The sequence below is a fragment of the Lagopus leucura genome, unplaced genomic scaffold (assembly GCF_019238085.1).
Source record: "Lagopus leucura isolate 7727_CA_CO unplaced genomic scaffold, USGS_WTPT01 Super-Scaffold_100008, whole genome shotgun sequence".
NCBI classification, from domain to species: domain Eukaryota; kingdom Metazoa; phylum Chordata; class Aves; order Galliformes; family Phasianidae; genus Lagopus; species Lagopus leucura.
The window spans coordinates 18,081,934-18,099,379 of NW_024962265.1; positions in this window are offsets into that span (position 1 = coordinate 18,081,934).

Here is a 17,446-nt window from a genome sequence, read left to right on the forward strand (position 1 = left end):
TTTCTTTTCTTTTCTTTTCTTTTCTTTTCTTTTCTTTTCTTTTCTTTTCTTTTCTTTTCTTTTCTGTGCTGCATGATTAAGAAATGAAACAGACTGCTGCCAGCTCCAGCTGGCCTGTGAAAATTCTCTCCATGACTTATGAGTTACATTCACTTAGAACTTCTATTCTATTCAGTGCCCCACATGTACACGTAAGCTGAAGATAAGAGAGGCAGTAACTAGTGAGAAAAAAGAGAGGTCTAGAAACTTGAACAACAGCCTAAAAGCTGATGAAGTCACTAGCACTAGAGAGTTTCAGTTACTTTCAGAATGATAACATTGTCATAAGTCCTATGCTAGATAGGAGTGGGATGAAGGAGTACACATTTCTATTCCACATCATGAATCACTTTTACAGTTTGCATTGACAGCTGAGGGAAAATGCAAAGACACTTGACCTACAAAAAGAGATACACTTCATGTATAAAGACAGCCTGTGATACTCGTATGAACACATGTACTTTAATCAAACCAAATAATTATTCAGATGCATATGAAGGACATGTATGTCACATAAGAGCACCAAAATTAAAAGTTATGAGAAATTTTCTGTAATAATATTTAAATTTGAATCAAAAGTATTAGAACTATTGATGAGTATAAAAGTGTCTCATATTTCAGAAGGGCTGATAGCATAATGAGATTTTAGAAGTGGGAGCAAAGGTACAATACTCTGAAAACTGCAGCCACTTGTGACAGAGTAGAAATTGCACTGAAGTTAGTCTATGGAAAAGATTGGACAAGGGGCAAGGGAGACTATAGGCAGACAGAAGCTCATTTTACACAGACTCTGAGTGAGCAGGGCCTGGGATGCATGACTCAAGTTTAAAAAGTCATGCAGATATTTTACTGCAGTAACACAAGCAAATATCTCTGGATCTTCTCAGAGTATATTATTCCAGGATCAGCAATGTATTAATTCTGCGATAGCCCTCACCGCATTAACTCTTTCTCACCTACCTGCAGTCTTCCATCTAAAGCACAGTTGGATACATTTTTAGAAGGGTAAGAGTCAAACCAAATGGGAGAAAACTACAGTAGAACCTGACTCTGTGCCTCTAATTTGGTACACCTAATTAATGATCTCAGAACAAACAGTAAACAAGAAGACTTCTAGGTTAAGAGATGTGCGCTATCTTAACTAGTGTGATCAGGTACTGCTTGTATTTAAAATACAGTTGTCGTTTCTGTAGGCAAGATTCTTAATTTTGTTAAAAAAAAAAAAACTTTTCAAATATTAATAAGAAATTACTTTTTTTTTTAACCAATTTTCAGAATACTAAAAAGAGGGCTATCTTAAATCCTGGGACTAGGCCAAAAAATGCTCTGCAAGCTGAAGATTTTTATTCCAGTGTTTCCTAAGAAACATCTTTTTTTTTTTTTCAGGTGGGCTATAATGTCTCTTTAGGTCTATCAATGGTTTCAATTTTTATAGCTTTACGTGATAGATTTCCTGCTGTGTTTTAATATTTCATACCTGACTCGTGGCATAATGAAAAAAATGCAAATAATTTATTTGAACAAATTCATTGGATTAATTATTCACCACAAATTCCTGCCAATATTACTACCTCTTTACTTTTTTTCCCTGTCCTTGGTTCACGTTATACTAGATATTCTAGTGAATGGTTAATAGAAATATTGTTGGAGTTTCTGGGATCATGATTTGGAGCTGCATATATTCTTAGTGAAAACTTAGTGAAGTGTGGAAGGGAGACTGAAAAATGCAGCATGTGTGTGACAAGGTAGGGAAAAGAATATGGTAGGAAGCAGGAAAGAAAAAGTAGAATACGTAGTTACACTAGTTACAATCCTCCCTGAAAGTAAATATTTGATATATCTTTATCAAATCACTACGTGAACCTTAGCTGTAAGCAAATCTGCGTGAGTGCAAATGATATGAATCATCTAGCTAAGTAATGAAAGAATGCTATAAATCATTTAATCCCAATTTTCAATCTCTAGTGATTGTAAATGTAAATGTCTTCATATAAAATCCTCAACTAAACACAGATGTTGAGAAGACAAACATTGCTCAGGAGGTTACTTTCAGCAAGCTGTCATTGCCTGATATGTATTTCTCTATAAGAAAATCAACTACTAGTTGTGCCCATAAGTACTGCATCCCTCCTGATGACCATACAGAAGTTTGCTCTGAGGTTAGTAGCTCCATTTCTTCTCTTTTTTATCCTCCTTATGGTGAGAGTCCTGAACTGAAAGTAATTAACCTATTGTGCCACTTATTGCTTTAAATAATTTGGGAAATTTCATCTCCATCTCAGGGGCACAGAACAGAAAAACTCACATACAGTAATTTACACTATATTAGCCTTGAAGCTCAGCCCTGTAGAACTGTAACACCTTTATCTCAATTGATGGAATAAAATGGAAGAAATGTAAGCATAGTTGCATGCATATTGCTTGAAACAAATACTGGCTCCATTCTAAAAATAAGAATGATGCATCAGACAGAGTACTTTGTGGACTCACCCTGCTTTCCTGGTCTTAATTATGTAGTTAGGCACTACAGCTGCATAAAAACTCTCATAAGACGGAGGAGTCACTGAACACAAAACAGTGAAGCTTTGCCTGACATTCACATCAACAGAAGTAATGCAAGGCAAGATTATGCTCCACAAAAAACCCACATAAACCACAAAAGGAAATATAGCCCTTCTTTCTCTGTACTATTTAAAGTGCCCCAAGGGGCCAACCCCTATGGCCTTCCCAATCTGAAGCAATGTCATATAAAAACATGGTTATGATTGTACTGACTTTTGGATGAATATATATATATTTAATATATTCCCTGAATCAGACATATGTGATATCAATTCCACTACTAAAAGACACTGTGCCAACAAATACAGACTTTCCAGCCAATCTTTCAACTTCTAAGATGAACCGACAGCAGAAAGCACATAATTTCACCACATGTGAAAAGCTAGACTGGTTTTACCTGTTCTGACAAAGAAGCAACCTTAACCAATCATGGACCTACTTAAGAGGGAGAAGAACACTTTTGAAGGAAAGAGGGAGATAGAAATGCAAGCACATGTGGGGAATGCTCTTTTATATGATATTCCTAAATAACAGTCATCATGCTACTTTCTGCTCCTCTCTCAGATCACAGCAGCATGTTTATAGTGTAGGTTTTTAATCTATTCAGGATGAGAGAAACAAAGCCTGAATTGGTATTTTAATGATTGTATGGCTTTACTATCATTAATTTCATTGCCAATCTGGCAAAGTCAATAGCAGTCAAAAACTCTTTCCTGGGAAGTAGAATATATGTCCCTTAATTCTCCCAAAAGAAAGAACTGACATTTTCTATACCGCATCTTTAAGATATGAGGCTAGTGTATAAAAGAAATCACCTTGAGCTTTGAATAAAAGTGGAGGCTCTTAAGATATTTGAATTCTGCCTCTAAAGAAGTACATTATTCCCTAGGAGCAGAATCCTCAGCATAAATAAGCATGAAAAACTTAGTCTTTGGATACTAGATGTGAAATATACACAGAGGTGTTCAGATCTGATAAGAGTGAATTAGTTCTGGACATATAGAAGAAGGAGGTTAGTTGCTCAGGGAATTTACTGATGAAAGCTGGGATATTTATGGACTGTCACTATTTGGAGGTTTTGAGAGACAATTTGAAGATAGCACTGTTAAACTTAAATGCTGAAATTACATGAACCTGTCCCTAAATGACTTCAAGAAAATTCATTTCAGTTATTTTCAATTTGACCTAGAAACGGATTTTTGTATATGTTGGAATATGACTGTTAGTGATTGCTGTTTTTTTTTTTTTTTTTTTTTCAATTCACTTGTGCAAGTACTATTTGATGAACAATGTATTTGCCAGATTTTACCCATATTTGTCAAATAAATTATTCAACAAATCATTTTCACTTTATTTGATCAGCTTTAACAGCCTTTCTGACTCTTCTGCAATCAAGATACCTTTTAAATAAATAAGTATAGTTGCCTCTAGAGAATTCAGGAGTCGAGCAGTTGTTTTCCATCACCATGGTAAAAACCTTGAGGGTGATTCTAGATGAATAGTATAATTCTCACATAGTATGGGAGGGATGAACTATGGGGCAGCAGATAGGCTTGCAAAGTCAAGCATCAGAAACTCACTCCTTGTTTTTGGAAGGGAGAATATAAACTATTAAAGAATTTATTTTTCATATGATCCATAAAGCAATTTGGTGTAGAACCTTCAGCAGCCATTTTTAATTGACTATTTTCAATCATAACAATTTGCCTCACTATTCTTTTATTGGATAAATCAGAAAAACTTGTAGCTGTGATTTCTAAAAATTGATGTTCAAAATTGTTTAAGCTAAGTATGCAATTTACAGACTGCTATTGTTGCTTACAAATGCTCCCCTACATAAACAAATTTTCTACTACAGCAATCTCAGGGAAGCAGCTGGCTGCAAATGAGAATATCATCATTATCTTCAAGTCCTAAAGGAAATGTTGAAATGATAAAGGTTTACAATTTTTTCACCTAACTTACAATTAAAATAACTATTTTCTCAATAGAAAATTTGGATTAACAGAGGAAAATCTGTTGCAAGTTTCGTGCTTAATACTTCATGGTTATCATCAGCCTCAGGGTTGTACTTTACAGTGAAGGTAAATTGATACATAATTTATTTAGGGCTCATTAATAATTAATAAAAGTTTCAAGTGAGTTACAGGTGTATATGGTACGTGCCACAGATGATTATGAACACTTCAGTAAAATGTGTTTATGCTGACAGTAACCTCTTTCAAACAGTCTTTTATTAAGATGAGTCTATATTATCTGTTTGTTAGCTATTTAGAAAATTAACTTTAAAATTTGTGCTCAGTGAGCAACTGCATAAATGCCACATGAAAATATACAGTATTACTATGTTTAATAGAAAAAATTGATTTATTTAGATATATGTGATGTCATATTTTGTACTATATATGATTCATTTTGCTGTAAAATTAGTAGTGCAAAGCAGAATATTGCTATGTAGAAGAACTGGGAGTGGCTATTTTCTCCTAAAGTACATCTTAAGACACTGCGAGATGAATTGCCTAACTTATTCTAAGAACTCTGAAGTCAAGGTACAGGTGTCAGTAATGTTCTTATGATAATTCTTGTCAACTAGAAATGTTGAAGAAGAGGCCATTTATCAGGGTAGCTGATAGAATTAGGTGGTTTGATGCAAGATATTGTAGACAGATGCATGAGGCCAGGTTGGATGGGCCCCTAGGCAATCTGACCTACTATTAGATCTAGTGGTTGGCAACCCTGCCTGCGGCAAGGAATTGGAACTTGATGATCTTTGAGGTCCCTTCCAACCCAAGTTATTCTATGATTCTATGATTTCCTCATAAATTCCACTACTAGAAGTGGAGCAACTGCTCTTTACAGTCAAGAAGAAATGAAGGACGTAAGGAAAGACTTCATTGAACTTGACTTGACTTGCACTTGACTTGAACTGCACAGTAACTGTTTCCCCACAAAGATGCTAATTTCCATGTGGCTCTTAATACCATGTGTAGGTGTCTACAGTACCTACACCTGAGCCTGAGGTCATTAGCTTAAGCTAATGCATATCTAATAGAGGGAATCAGGAACTTTGAACAGTAAATAGGTTTGCCTTATTTTAGATCTGTAGACCTAAATTTAGAATGAGTTGAACCTCAGTGAGGAATGGAGAGAACTTAAACAGTGGTAGCTTACCTAGAATGATATTCTCCCAGCCTATTCACCTGATTAAGGCAGGCATGGATCTGGTTTGTCTGCATCCTGAATGAGTATCCTAAACATCTGCCAATACTGTCTTTGAAGTGTCCTTTCTTCCTTGATTGGGACTGATGTAAACCTGTTGTAGGGCAGGCACAGATGAAGCCTCTTCTCACTGAGATCTTCCCAGTATCTGAGAGTCCTGTAGACTGATTTGCACCTAGGACTCAGCAGAGCACATAGCAAATCCCTAGTCACACCATAAACACATAGTGTTTATAGTTTTATAGTATTTGTCCCATAACCTTTTCCATCTATTATGAAATTTAGCTTCAAAGGAGGGATCCTTTAAGCAATTAAACATCCAAGAGCTTTTTATCATATAGTCATTCATGACCTTCTAATCTGGTTAAATCTCAGAGGTAAAAAACTGTCATTGAATTTGGTATAAATTTTAACTGTAATAGGAATTTCAGTAAAATTTCAACTTTCAGTAAGAATATCCTAATCAATTTGCTTATTATGTAATAGCCTTTTCTTGTAATCTCTTTTTACTTTGTTACAGGATATCAACATTGCAAAAATTGTGTAAAAAAAAAAAAAAGAATGAACAGAATAAACAGCATAACAACCTCCAGTGTTATTCATTCTGAAAGTAATTGAAAAGACTCTCCAACTAACTATGATATCTATTAACAACCTGCTGCAAAACTGCCGTCTCATAAAGATGACTTTTTATGTTGAATCTAGTACCTTATCCTGTAGCAGAATTCATTGTTTATCTACAATACATAAAGCTACATATTTAATATGCATGTAAGTTCCATATGCAAGATAGAAAAGAGACAAAGCATCTATGGAAATTCTAGAGAGAGAAAAGTCAATAATTTGCTTTCAACTGAGTGCACTTTCACTGAGTTCAAGTGATGCAGAATTTAATCCAGACTGGAAAAAAAAAAAAAAAGAAGTGAGCATCATGCTTACTGTGATTTTCAGATAAAGTAATCCTAAAGCATTTCTCAACTCAAAGGTATAGATTAAATGCTTATTATGTAAATGTACTTACTCATCAATCTGTTCTTTGTTCATCTGGATAAAGTGGTACACCGTTTCCATGTCAAACAACTGTTGATTACAAATAAATAATTCAGCACTAAGAGATGCTGTCCACAGTGCATGAAAAAGGAAAACAAATTGAAAAGGAATGTCAATAAGTTGACAATATTAAATTTCAATCAATTTGCTCTAATTGGATAATTAAAGCTTGCAGTTGCTGTGAGACCAGAAAGGGAAGGGAAATGTCAACAATTTTAAAGCGCACTAATATTTGACTTTTTACAATTGTGCATAAAACCTCTAAAATGAAACAACAAAGTTTCCTATAGAGGCAGAAAAGGAAATACCACTTCTATGACATCGCAATTATAGTATTATTGTTAGGCTTAATAATGAAGCAGCAGAGGCCACTAATGTGTATATTTATGAAGCAGAAGTAAAAAGATTCATATCCATTCTGTTTGCTTACATCGGAGGTGTTTTAGTTATTCAAACACATTTGTGGTCTTTTTGCAACATTTGAATGGTAGCAGTATATTAATATTGTTGTTACAAGATGTTTCTCTTAACTGGAAATCATACGTAACCTTTGAGAAAAGGGATAAAGATGTTTTTATTTTTCCACCACCAGATTTTCCACTGTAAATAGTTACTGTGTTCCTTATTTCTGGGAAATATTTCTGTAAAATGTAGGAAGACAAGATACTGACATTTCAATTGAGATTTCTAATTTCCTCATTGCAGACTTTCAGTACCTAAAGGGAGCCTACAAATAGGAGAGGAATCAATTCTTTGAAAGGGTAGATAACAGCAGGACAAGGGGAAATGGTTTTAAGTTGACGGAGGGAAGATTTAGGTTGGATGTCATGGGGAAGTTCTTTACTGAGAGAGTGGTGAGGTGCTGGAGCAGGCTGCCCAGAGAGGTTGTGAATGCCCCGTCCCTGGAGTTGTTCAAGGCCAGGTTGGATGGGGCCATGGGCAGCCTGGTCTAGTATTAAATGTGGAGGTTGGTGGCCCTGCCTGTGGCAGGGAGGTTGGAGATTCATGATCCTTGAGGTCCCTTCTAACCCTGGCCATTCTGTGATTCTGTGTGATTCTGTGATTTCTGAAAAAGAAAAGGAAAAACCTCCATGGTTCATTTATAGGATAAATTTGGGATTATTTACCTGGGTCTACAGAGTAAAATAAAAACTGAAATAGATTTTTCCATCAATATTCTTCACCATATTTCCATAACACAGAAAAAAATTAACAAAGGAATGTACAAATTTCTTGCTGACAGTGCCACCAAGACTACCCTAAAAACCAAACTAGTAGGATGTGGAGTGCAATTAACATGCCATGAGTCACACACAACCTAGGAGATTGCCAGCAGGCTATCTTCAGGCTTTCTGACAACCTAGGGGTGAAAGGTGCAGGACTCTGTATGTACTCACGGTCTGGAAAATGAGCTTGTAGAGCAACACAGGTCTATATCCAAACAGCCCAAAGCTGGGTAAAACTGCCTTTCTTTTCACTCTAATCCATAGTAGTATGGAAAGCCATTACAGTTTCCTAGAGGAAGTAGGAACATCTCTATCACCCAAAGTTTCCTGTGATTACCTTGGGATATATATTACCATGATACGTTTTGGGATGCAAGTTTTCCCAGTAATTTTATACATTTTAAATGTGTGTTTTCCAAATGATGTTTCTTTTTTTTCTATTTTTTTCATCAGCAATATTCTAGTAACTTTACTGTATACCCTGTCATGAATTCTGTGATAAAATTATCCATTCCTCTTGAAAGGAGAACTAATGTATTCTTGATAATACTGAGATGCTCTCTCACCTTGTAGTTTTGCTTTAGGTCTGCTCTTGTTTATGGTTTAAAAATTATCTAAAAATTAAACACAAAGGAAGCGTTTAAGTGCTTTCCCAAATGGAGGCTCAAGAAACAACTTGTGGAGGTCAGAAATGTAGAAAAGTAAGAAAACTGAGAGTCCTAGAGTTCCAGGATAAGTTTTACTTGAGATTTAAAGAGGGCTCTGACATTTCAATGCGAACATTACCTACCCATGTTTTATGTGCTGTATTATTTTCTCTAGTTAGTTTATTGAGGGCTGTTTTGCCTTGTGCTAAGAAAACAAGATTTTTTTGTCTGATTTCTGAAGTAATTGAGCAATAGGAAGGAAAGACCATCTTCTCTCTTTAAACCATTTTTTACACTATTTTGACACGTCTCTAAATATTCAGATGCTACTGGAAAAACAAAACAAAACAAAACAAAACAACAGCAACAAAAAAACACAGAAAAAAGATAGTTATACAGACAAATTTGTAGAATTTGCACCAGTAATTAACTCTAACAAAGAAAAGGGGAGTTAGTGCACCTCCTTCAGACTAACTCATTTCTGTACTTCCAGGAACAATTGATCCTTCATGCTCACTTTCTGTTAAAACAAACAAGAAAATGGTTTTTAATACATAGGCTTATCTAAAATTCCATCTGTCATATTTTTCAGTAGGAACATTCTGAAGCAGATATAATCAGTCTTTTATCAGACAGGTAGGTTGTCCCCGTTCTGTCACATTAAATCATCTCATTAATGTATTGCCATCAGAAAAGGTGTTCTCACACCTATATTTGGATCTGTGAGACATTCACTAGCTCAACTGCCAGAAAAAAATGCACTGCTGAGATAAAACATAGCAGCCCATCAAATATGTGTAACGTAACACCCAAGGTTAAAACAATAAAATAGAGGTATCCTGTTCTGGTAGTGGGACCACTGGACTTAGCCACAGTGTTGGTCCCTTCTGTTGGACTAGCATGCTCAGAAATTCATCAGAACTTGTCTAGGACTGTCCTATGGCCCCAGGTGAGCTTTCAAGATTGCAGCAGTCACTGAAGGAGTCAAGATCCAGGCTGGAGCAAGCCTTCTGGTTGCTGGTTCTCCCTGTGTTGTTTTGCTGGGTGTCCATACCCAGGTGCTGACAGGGTGATGAAGGGGCCTATGTGAGGAGAGGCTGGAGCTGCTCTCTGTCAGACACAGATGATGCCAGCTGGCTTCAACAGCCCTGTGACGGGGCATGGCTGGGCACCAATGCCAACATGGCAGTGCCTCGGGGAAAACATTTCTAAGAAAGGTTTAAAATGCTTGTCAGCAAGGAGTGAGGGAAAAAAAATGTGATAAAAAAAAAATAAAAACAAAGCTTTTAATTTGTAATAATTTTGAATCAGTTTGCAAATGAGAATCAATACAAGTTAGAAAAATAGTTACATGTTTAAAAGTTTATATTTTTTCATTCATTCAAAATTGATTTTAATTTGTTTAGCATAACTTTCCTCTGTAAATTGTTTTTTGTTTTTTATTTTGTTTTTTTTGTTTGTTTGTTTTTAATTGATATGCATTTTCAGACTAGAACAAATGGTTTCATGATTAACAGAAATTCACTTGAAATCAATAAGGCAACATTCAAAAAATACTTACAAGGTAATACAAATGATTATGTTCTACCAGGAGCCCAAACACAAAATTTATATAACCAGATCTGGCAAATGGTGTATGTGCTTGGGCTGCTCCTGATCTCTAGCCTGGCTTGAGCACAGAATACAGGCAAATTTTCCTGTGCTGGTACTGGTGCTCCTCCTGTTAATTAACATTGTCATGTAATGCTTCTATCTTCTTGACTTGATGACATCTGCTTCCTTACACAAGTTAGACTCATCTGATTAGGCAGTAAAAAAACTAAAAATATCTGTCTCACAGTTGCCTTTATCTTTCAAGAGAGTTCTTGCTCATGGTCATCAAGCATCAGCCTATCAGCCAGGTGTTCATCAGACCAGTCAACAATATGTTTTCTGGGACACACCACTTCAGCCTGTGGCCTTTACTAGAGCATACAAACCAGTCTGTAAGAAATTTCCTGGATACATCTGTGCTGCACTTTAAATTCTGGGGGGTCCCATTGAATGGATATAAATATAACGTCAGGGGAAGAATATTTGGCCTTACTCTGTGCTTTACTTCAGGCTCTAGTCTGTTTCTACTAGATCTTCAGGCAGAACAGAGGTAATCCAAAAGGAGGATCACAGCATTGTAGGTATTTTCACTACAGTCCATGGAGAGCACCACCCTGATGTACTCTGATGGAACAGACATCTGCTATGCAGCCAATGGAGGACAAGGCTGGAACAGCTCGGTATTCCCTGAAAGAATTGCAGCCCACAGTCAGAGGGAGGGTCCACACCACAGTAGGAGAAAAGTGTGAGGAAGAAAGAGTGGCAGAGAGGAACTAAGTACTATTATAGTCTAGGTACAACTTGCCGTTCCCCATACCCTGCATGTCCCAGGATAAGGGCGGAGAGGTAGAAAAAATAGAAGAGTTGGGAACAAAAGAGTGAATTTCAGCCTCTAGAAAAGTGAGATGCTGGGGTGAAGGTATTTTATTTCTTTCATTATCTTCTCACCATCTTTTTTAATTGATGATAAATAAATATTTTTTTTCCATGTCAAATTTTCCCCATGTTCCTGTTTTCATCTCTACCCACAAGCCTTTTTTTGCCACATCCTTTTAAGGGCAGTGACAGGGTAGGCATCTTGCCACGGTCAACCAACACCATATTTTTAGGAACAAAATATTTTAGACAGGTTATTTTTAAGACAGGCTAAAAGTATAAAGCAATTAGGCTGCAGTCCACTTGACAACAATTCATAGGTAGGTATAGTATATTCACTCAAATTTCCTGATTATTAAACAAAGGCATATGTTTACATTTTAAACCAGTGTTTCCACCTTTTATCAAATAAATATAATTGACAGGTTTAACAAATTACACATACAGTTATTACAAATTTGAGCAGAAAATGATTTCTGAATTCCAAACTGTTGAAACATGTTCAAATAACACTATTGTCAAGCAGTGAAAAACAACAGCAACACATTGAATTTCCTCGTTGAACTTCCTAATCTGAATATGAAGAATATGCCAACTTTAAAATGGATAAAATGTTCTTAGCAAAAGATAAAATTTCTCTAGAATTTTTGAAAGGATAGCTAGTTTTTTACCTCACATATACGGTGAAGTAGTCCATAGGAATAATTCAGAGCATTCATATAATCAGACCAGCTCCTTTCATTCCCCTGCCTATTCTCAGTTACATTATTGACTACTGTATAAAAGGTTTTAGTTCAGTATTCTGATAATGCTGTTGTCATTTAACTGTAGATCAATGTTTATTGCTGCCTGGCTGTCTCATGTTTTATTATGAAAGTTTAATATAAACTTTGGATTTAAAAACCTACTCTTCATTTGAGACAGTGAATTTTAAAGAGACAGTTTTCAGAGGTAAAATAAGATTGATTTCTAAATTGCTTGTCATATTTGTTATGGGTCTAGCTCTGAAGTCTTGACGTAGTTAAATCTCTAGTTGACCTAATTTAAATGGAATACTGCAGTGACAAAACTGCAGATACAATTTTTATTGTCACTTGGTCCCTGAATGTAAAGTGAAGGAAGTTTCAACTGCTAAACATACTTGCCTTTTCTAGAAGGGTCTTTGCTAATTGCTAACTCCAGAAGAAAATTGTTACTAGGTAAGGTGAGCAGGGCTGATGGGGACTACCTGTGAGTTTTTGCTTTGCAAGGCAAAGTCCTGCTTGGACAAATATGTGTAGGCCTGCTGTGAACAGGATGGTGAAGTTACTAACATAACCACACTCTTCTCACCACAAAGCTCATCAACCTTGCACTTTCTCTGTTTGCTTAGCTGCTTGGATGTGCTGCTTCTAAGATGAGTCATCAAAGCCAAAACAGTATGGATATGGACTGTGTGGATTTGAATACCACTCTGTCATAGTGCTTGATGGGCTCAGCACTGTGCCCTCTCCTCAGCTGGGTGAGAAATTCTGGGCTGGGTGTAGTCAGTGGGAGCTCTTCAGAGAGAGTCAATTGCTATAGAAAGTGACATACACACTGACATGTTGCTGTTGAACTCAGTATCTATTAAGTAAAACAGCAAATTTTAGTAATTAAAGACTGAGGGAATATCCTGGGATCTATTTGGAATTGTTTCTTGACTACCAGTGAAACAATTTTTGTTTTGGTGTGTCTACTAAGTGAAATTTAAAAACATTAAATCAGCATTACAAATTGTTTCTTTGACTCATCTTCAATACAGGGGAGAAGGGATGTCTCTACCTAGACCTAGTCACTTCTAGAGTAAGTAGATTCTAAAATTGTCTGGTGGTAGGTCACCTGGTAGATGAGGGAAAGGCTGTTGATTTAGTCTACCTAGACTTCAGCAAAGCCTTTGACAGTGTCTCCATCAGTATCCTCCTATAGAATCTGGCAGTCCATGACTTGGATAGATACACTCTTTGCTGGGTAAAGAACTGGCCAGAGCGCTGAGCCCAGAGAGTGGAGTTAAATTCTGCTGGTGATCAGTCACGAGTGATGTTCCCCACGGATTGGTTTTTAGGCCTGTCCTGTTCAATATCTTTATTGATGACCTGGATAAAGGGATTGAGTGCACCCTCAGTAAGTTTGCAGACGTCACTAAGCTGGAAGGAAGTGTTGATCTGCCTGGGGGTAGGAAGGCCCTACAGAGGGATCTGGACAGGCTGGATCGTTGTGCTGAGGCCAGTGGGATGAGGTTCAACCAAATACTAGGTCCTGCACTTTGACCGAAAAACTCCAGGCAACACTACAGTCTTGGAGCAGAGTGCCTGGAAAACTGTGTGGAAGAAATGGACTTGGGGGTGTTGGTCAGCACTCAGCTAAACATGAGCCAGCAGTGTGCCCACATCACTAAGAAGGCATGTGAGCTTGTATCAGAAATAGCATTGCCAGTAAGAGCAGAGAAGTGATTGTCCCTCTGTACTCAGCTCTGCTGAAGCTATTCCTCAAGTGTAGCTTCAAGTATATTCAGGCAACAAACAGGACCCAAGGAAATGGCCACAGGTTGTACCAGAGTAGGTTTAGGTTAGACATAGGGAAGAACTTTTTCCCTCAGAGAGTGGTCAGGCACTGGAATGGCCTGCCAGGGAGGTGGTGGAGTCTCTGTCCCTGGCAGTGTTCAAGAAGCACATGGATGAGGAGCTACGAGATTTGGTTTTGGTTTAGTAGCTTGCAGTAGCAATGGTAATAGGTGGATGGTTGGACTAGATGATCTTGTAGGCCCTTTCCAACCTTGTGATTCTATGATTCTATAATTCTATAAAGTAGCGCGTTCAGTTTTATGTCCCTCACTACTAGAAAAACACTGAGGATCTGCAGTATGTCCAGAGAAGGGCATCAAAAATGGTGAGGGGTCTGGAGAACATATCTTACAAGGAGTGGCTGAGGGAACTGGGATTGCTTAGTCTGGAAACGAGGAGGTTAAGGTGAGACCTTATCACTCTCTACAGCTACCTGAAGGGAGGTTGTGGTGAGGTGGAAGTCAGCCTCTTCTTTCTTATCACAAGCGACAGGACTAGAAGGAATGGCCTCAAGTTGCACCAGGGGAGATTCAGGTTGGATATTAGGAAAGGTTTATTCCCTGAAGGAGTGATAGGCACTGGGATGAGCGGTCCAGGGAGGCAGTTGAGTCACCATCCCTGGAGGTGTTCAAGAAACATGTAGATATTTTAGTAAGGAATATAGTTTGTGGGGAAATATTGATGGTAGGTGGACGGTTGGATGGATGGTCTTTTCCAATCTTAGTGATTCTTTGATTCTATGATTTTATGATTCTGTGATTCTGTACCTGATAGGTTGATATGACAGATGAGCAGCAGTCAAACAAGTTTTTCAAATAGACCTTTCACAATGTAGAAGCCTTTTGCCAGTCTCATGAAAACTTAACTTCAGAAAAATATACAGCTCATATCATATATTTTCTGATTGTTATGCTTGATGTTAACCACAATTAAACAAGGAAATAATTAGAAAGGGCATTGTTGCCTTTCAGTCTCTCAACATATAGTTGTTCCAGTTGGAAGAGGACAGCAAGACCTTTAAGCAGCTGCAAGGAAGGAACAGCTGACAACCTTTGTTGGGTGTAAATGCAAAATGTACATTCAGTGTACTTGCTTTATCTTTTGTTTTAACATCTGTGACTTAGTCTATATGCCACCAGCAATTACTTGTAGAATCCTGGTAAAGAAAATAAAATATGATTACAAGTAGGAAAGCAAATATGATGAGTTAACACGGCCATTATAGCATGATAATACTGATCTGGCACTCTTCAAATTGCTTAACTGCATTGAGAATGCAATCAATCAGCTTTATTTGTGTAATATATTAACTCCTTTAAAATATTTTTTAAAATCTTCTAGCAAAATATGTCCTTTATTATATCAATTCTCATTGTATACTCCTCTCTTTTGGTTTCTCTAGTTCTCGCTCTCTCAAAGCCTTATTTCTAGGAGAGCTCTCATACCAAAAATGTTGCCCCAAGCTGTTACCACTTCACAGTTCATCTGGCAGGAAATGGAACTTCAATTGGAAGAGAGAAAAATGCCTCATGAATGCCTCTCACAACTGAGCATCAAAATTCTTTATTCTGTACTCATTTTTAAAATAATTAAATTGGGGCAAAGAATAAGAAGTATTCGGGTAGCTAAATCCATTATCCTCTGCATTGTTGCAAGGACTATTATAGCAGCGTCTCTACCTTACTGTTCGTTGTATACACAACAAAATTTTATCTTCATGTAATTACTTTCATATTTTAACTGACTGTACTCTTTCAAGCATCAAATTTCCAGTAGAAGGTGCTCTTCTTGGGGGAGCAATGAAAATAATAAAAGGATTTTTTTACAATGGTGTAATGCATTATGAAAAGGCAGAAAAATGTTTTTGTGTTCTAGGTGAGTGAAAAATTACTCCATGGAAGGTACATGTGTACTTACCTGAAATGGGAACTTTTCAATTAAAAAATGGTAAAGCATTAATAATATTATTGTTATTATATCAAAAGTGCTTTATTCTTAATGTCACTTTTCATTAGTTCACGGAATAACAAAGCGGTTGAGGTTGGAGGGACCTTTGAAGGCACCTACTCCAAACCCCCTGCTCAAGCAAGTCTACCTAGAGTATGTTGCCCAAGATTGCATTTAAATCATTTTTTACTTTTTCCCTCTTTGCATTAGAACTGTTTGTACTAGATTATTCAGCAATGCAAGTATACCTTGTGAGTCAGCTGCTAAGATAACTTGACAGTTTCACAGAAGATAAAAATTTGATTTTAGATTTTTCCTTCATATTTATTTATTTGCACAACATCATTTGTATTGCAGTACCAGTTATAAGACATAAAACAGAGACTGATTTAGAAAAGTATTGCATGCATTACACTGCCTTCCACTTAAAAATTCAAAAAAGCTATTAGAGTAGGTCATCGTTTCCAATATCTACTGAATGAAGCCTTCTTGTATAGACATAAGGAAGCAGGTCCATAATCATACCTTTCTTGGTATGTAAATGGAACACAGTCTGGCCATCAACATACTCACAGGAACATGGAGTTATCTGTTTGGTAGCTTAAAGTCAGCATCTACTTATGATTGCTTTCCTTTTGCTTTCCATTCATGTTTGCTTTATTTCAGGCAGGAAAAAGCAATGCAAGCAGTACAAATTAACCTTCTCTGGATATAGTCTCTTCATGTTTTAGAGACTGTCTCTGTACCAGTGGTGGAAAGTTATAGTAGCCTAGTGTTTACAAGATATGAATAGCTTGCTTTGGTAGCTCTCTATTAATACATTTTTAAAATTCATGCTACAGTTTAACAAAGCCTGTCAAATATTCAGAACACTTATGATTTAATCTCTAGCTTTGTTGTAAGAAGGTATGTAAACTGAAAATCAAAACTATGCATCCTTTTATCTGGTCCTGTGGTTTTTCGCTCAATGGCTCCAGCAGTAGAAGCAAAAGTAGACTTTCTGTGAATTTATTACATATTTCATCCATACAAAAAACACATGTTAAGGATTTTTCAAGTCAGTCTTAGACTTGCCTTTGATTTGATCTGACTCACTCACCAAATGTGGGCAAGTACAGAAGAACTTAGAGTGGATATGTTTTTCATTCTGAAAATGTTCAGAATATTAATTTTATAAGAAATGTACATTATTTTTCAGGCAATTATCTTAAAATGTGCAATCTACATAAAAGAAGGTCCTGTCAAGAAAGCTGGTCAGAATATACAGAATTAAATTTATTTCTATTGGGACACATAGCATAGCAGTAATTTACTGAAGGATCAGATCAACGCATACAAATTGATTTCTTGGCTCAGAGGATAAAAGAAGATCTAACACTTCTTGACATGTGTGTCTCCATGGTTTTATTGCCTAGTAAAATTGAAGTTGGATCTTTTCAAGTCCTCAGAAAACTTCGCCAGGCTGCAAGTCCTGAAAATCATTCTATCATGATGATAGAAAACTCTATAAAGAAAGTGGGAGAGAAAGGATGAGCAGAAAACAGGGTGTAAGAAACAAGAATAATATAAAAAAATATTAGTAGAAACAAGTTGAAGAGAAACCTGAATATGTAGGTCTAAAGCCAATATAAGAAGATAATCTAAAAGCTTCAAGGGCAGTGACAAAACAGACTCTCCAATTAAAAATGGCAGTCCTTCAATTCCA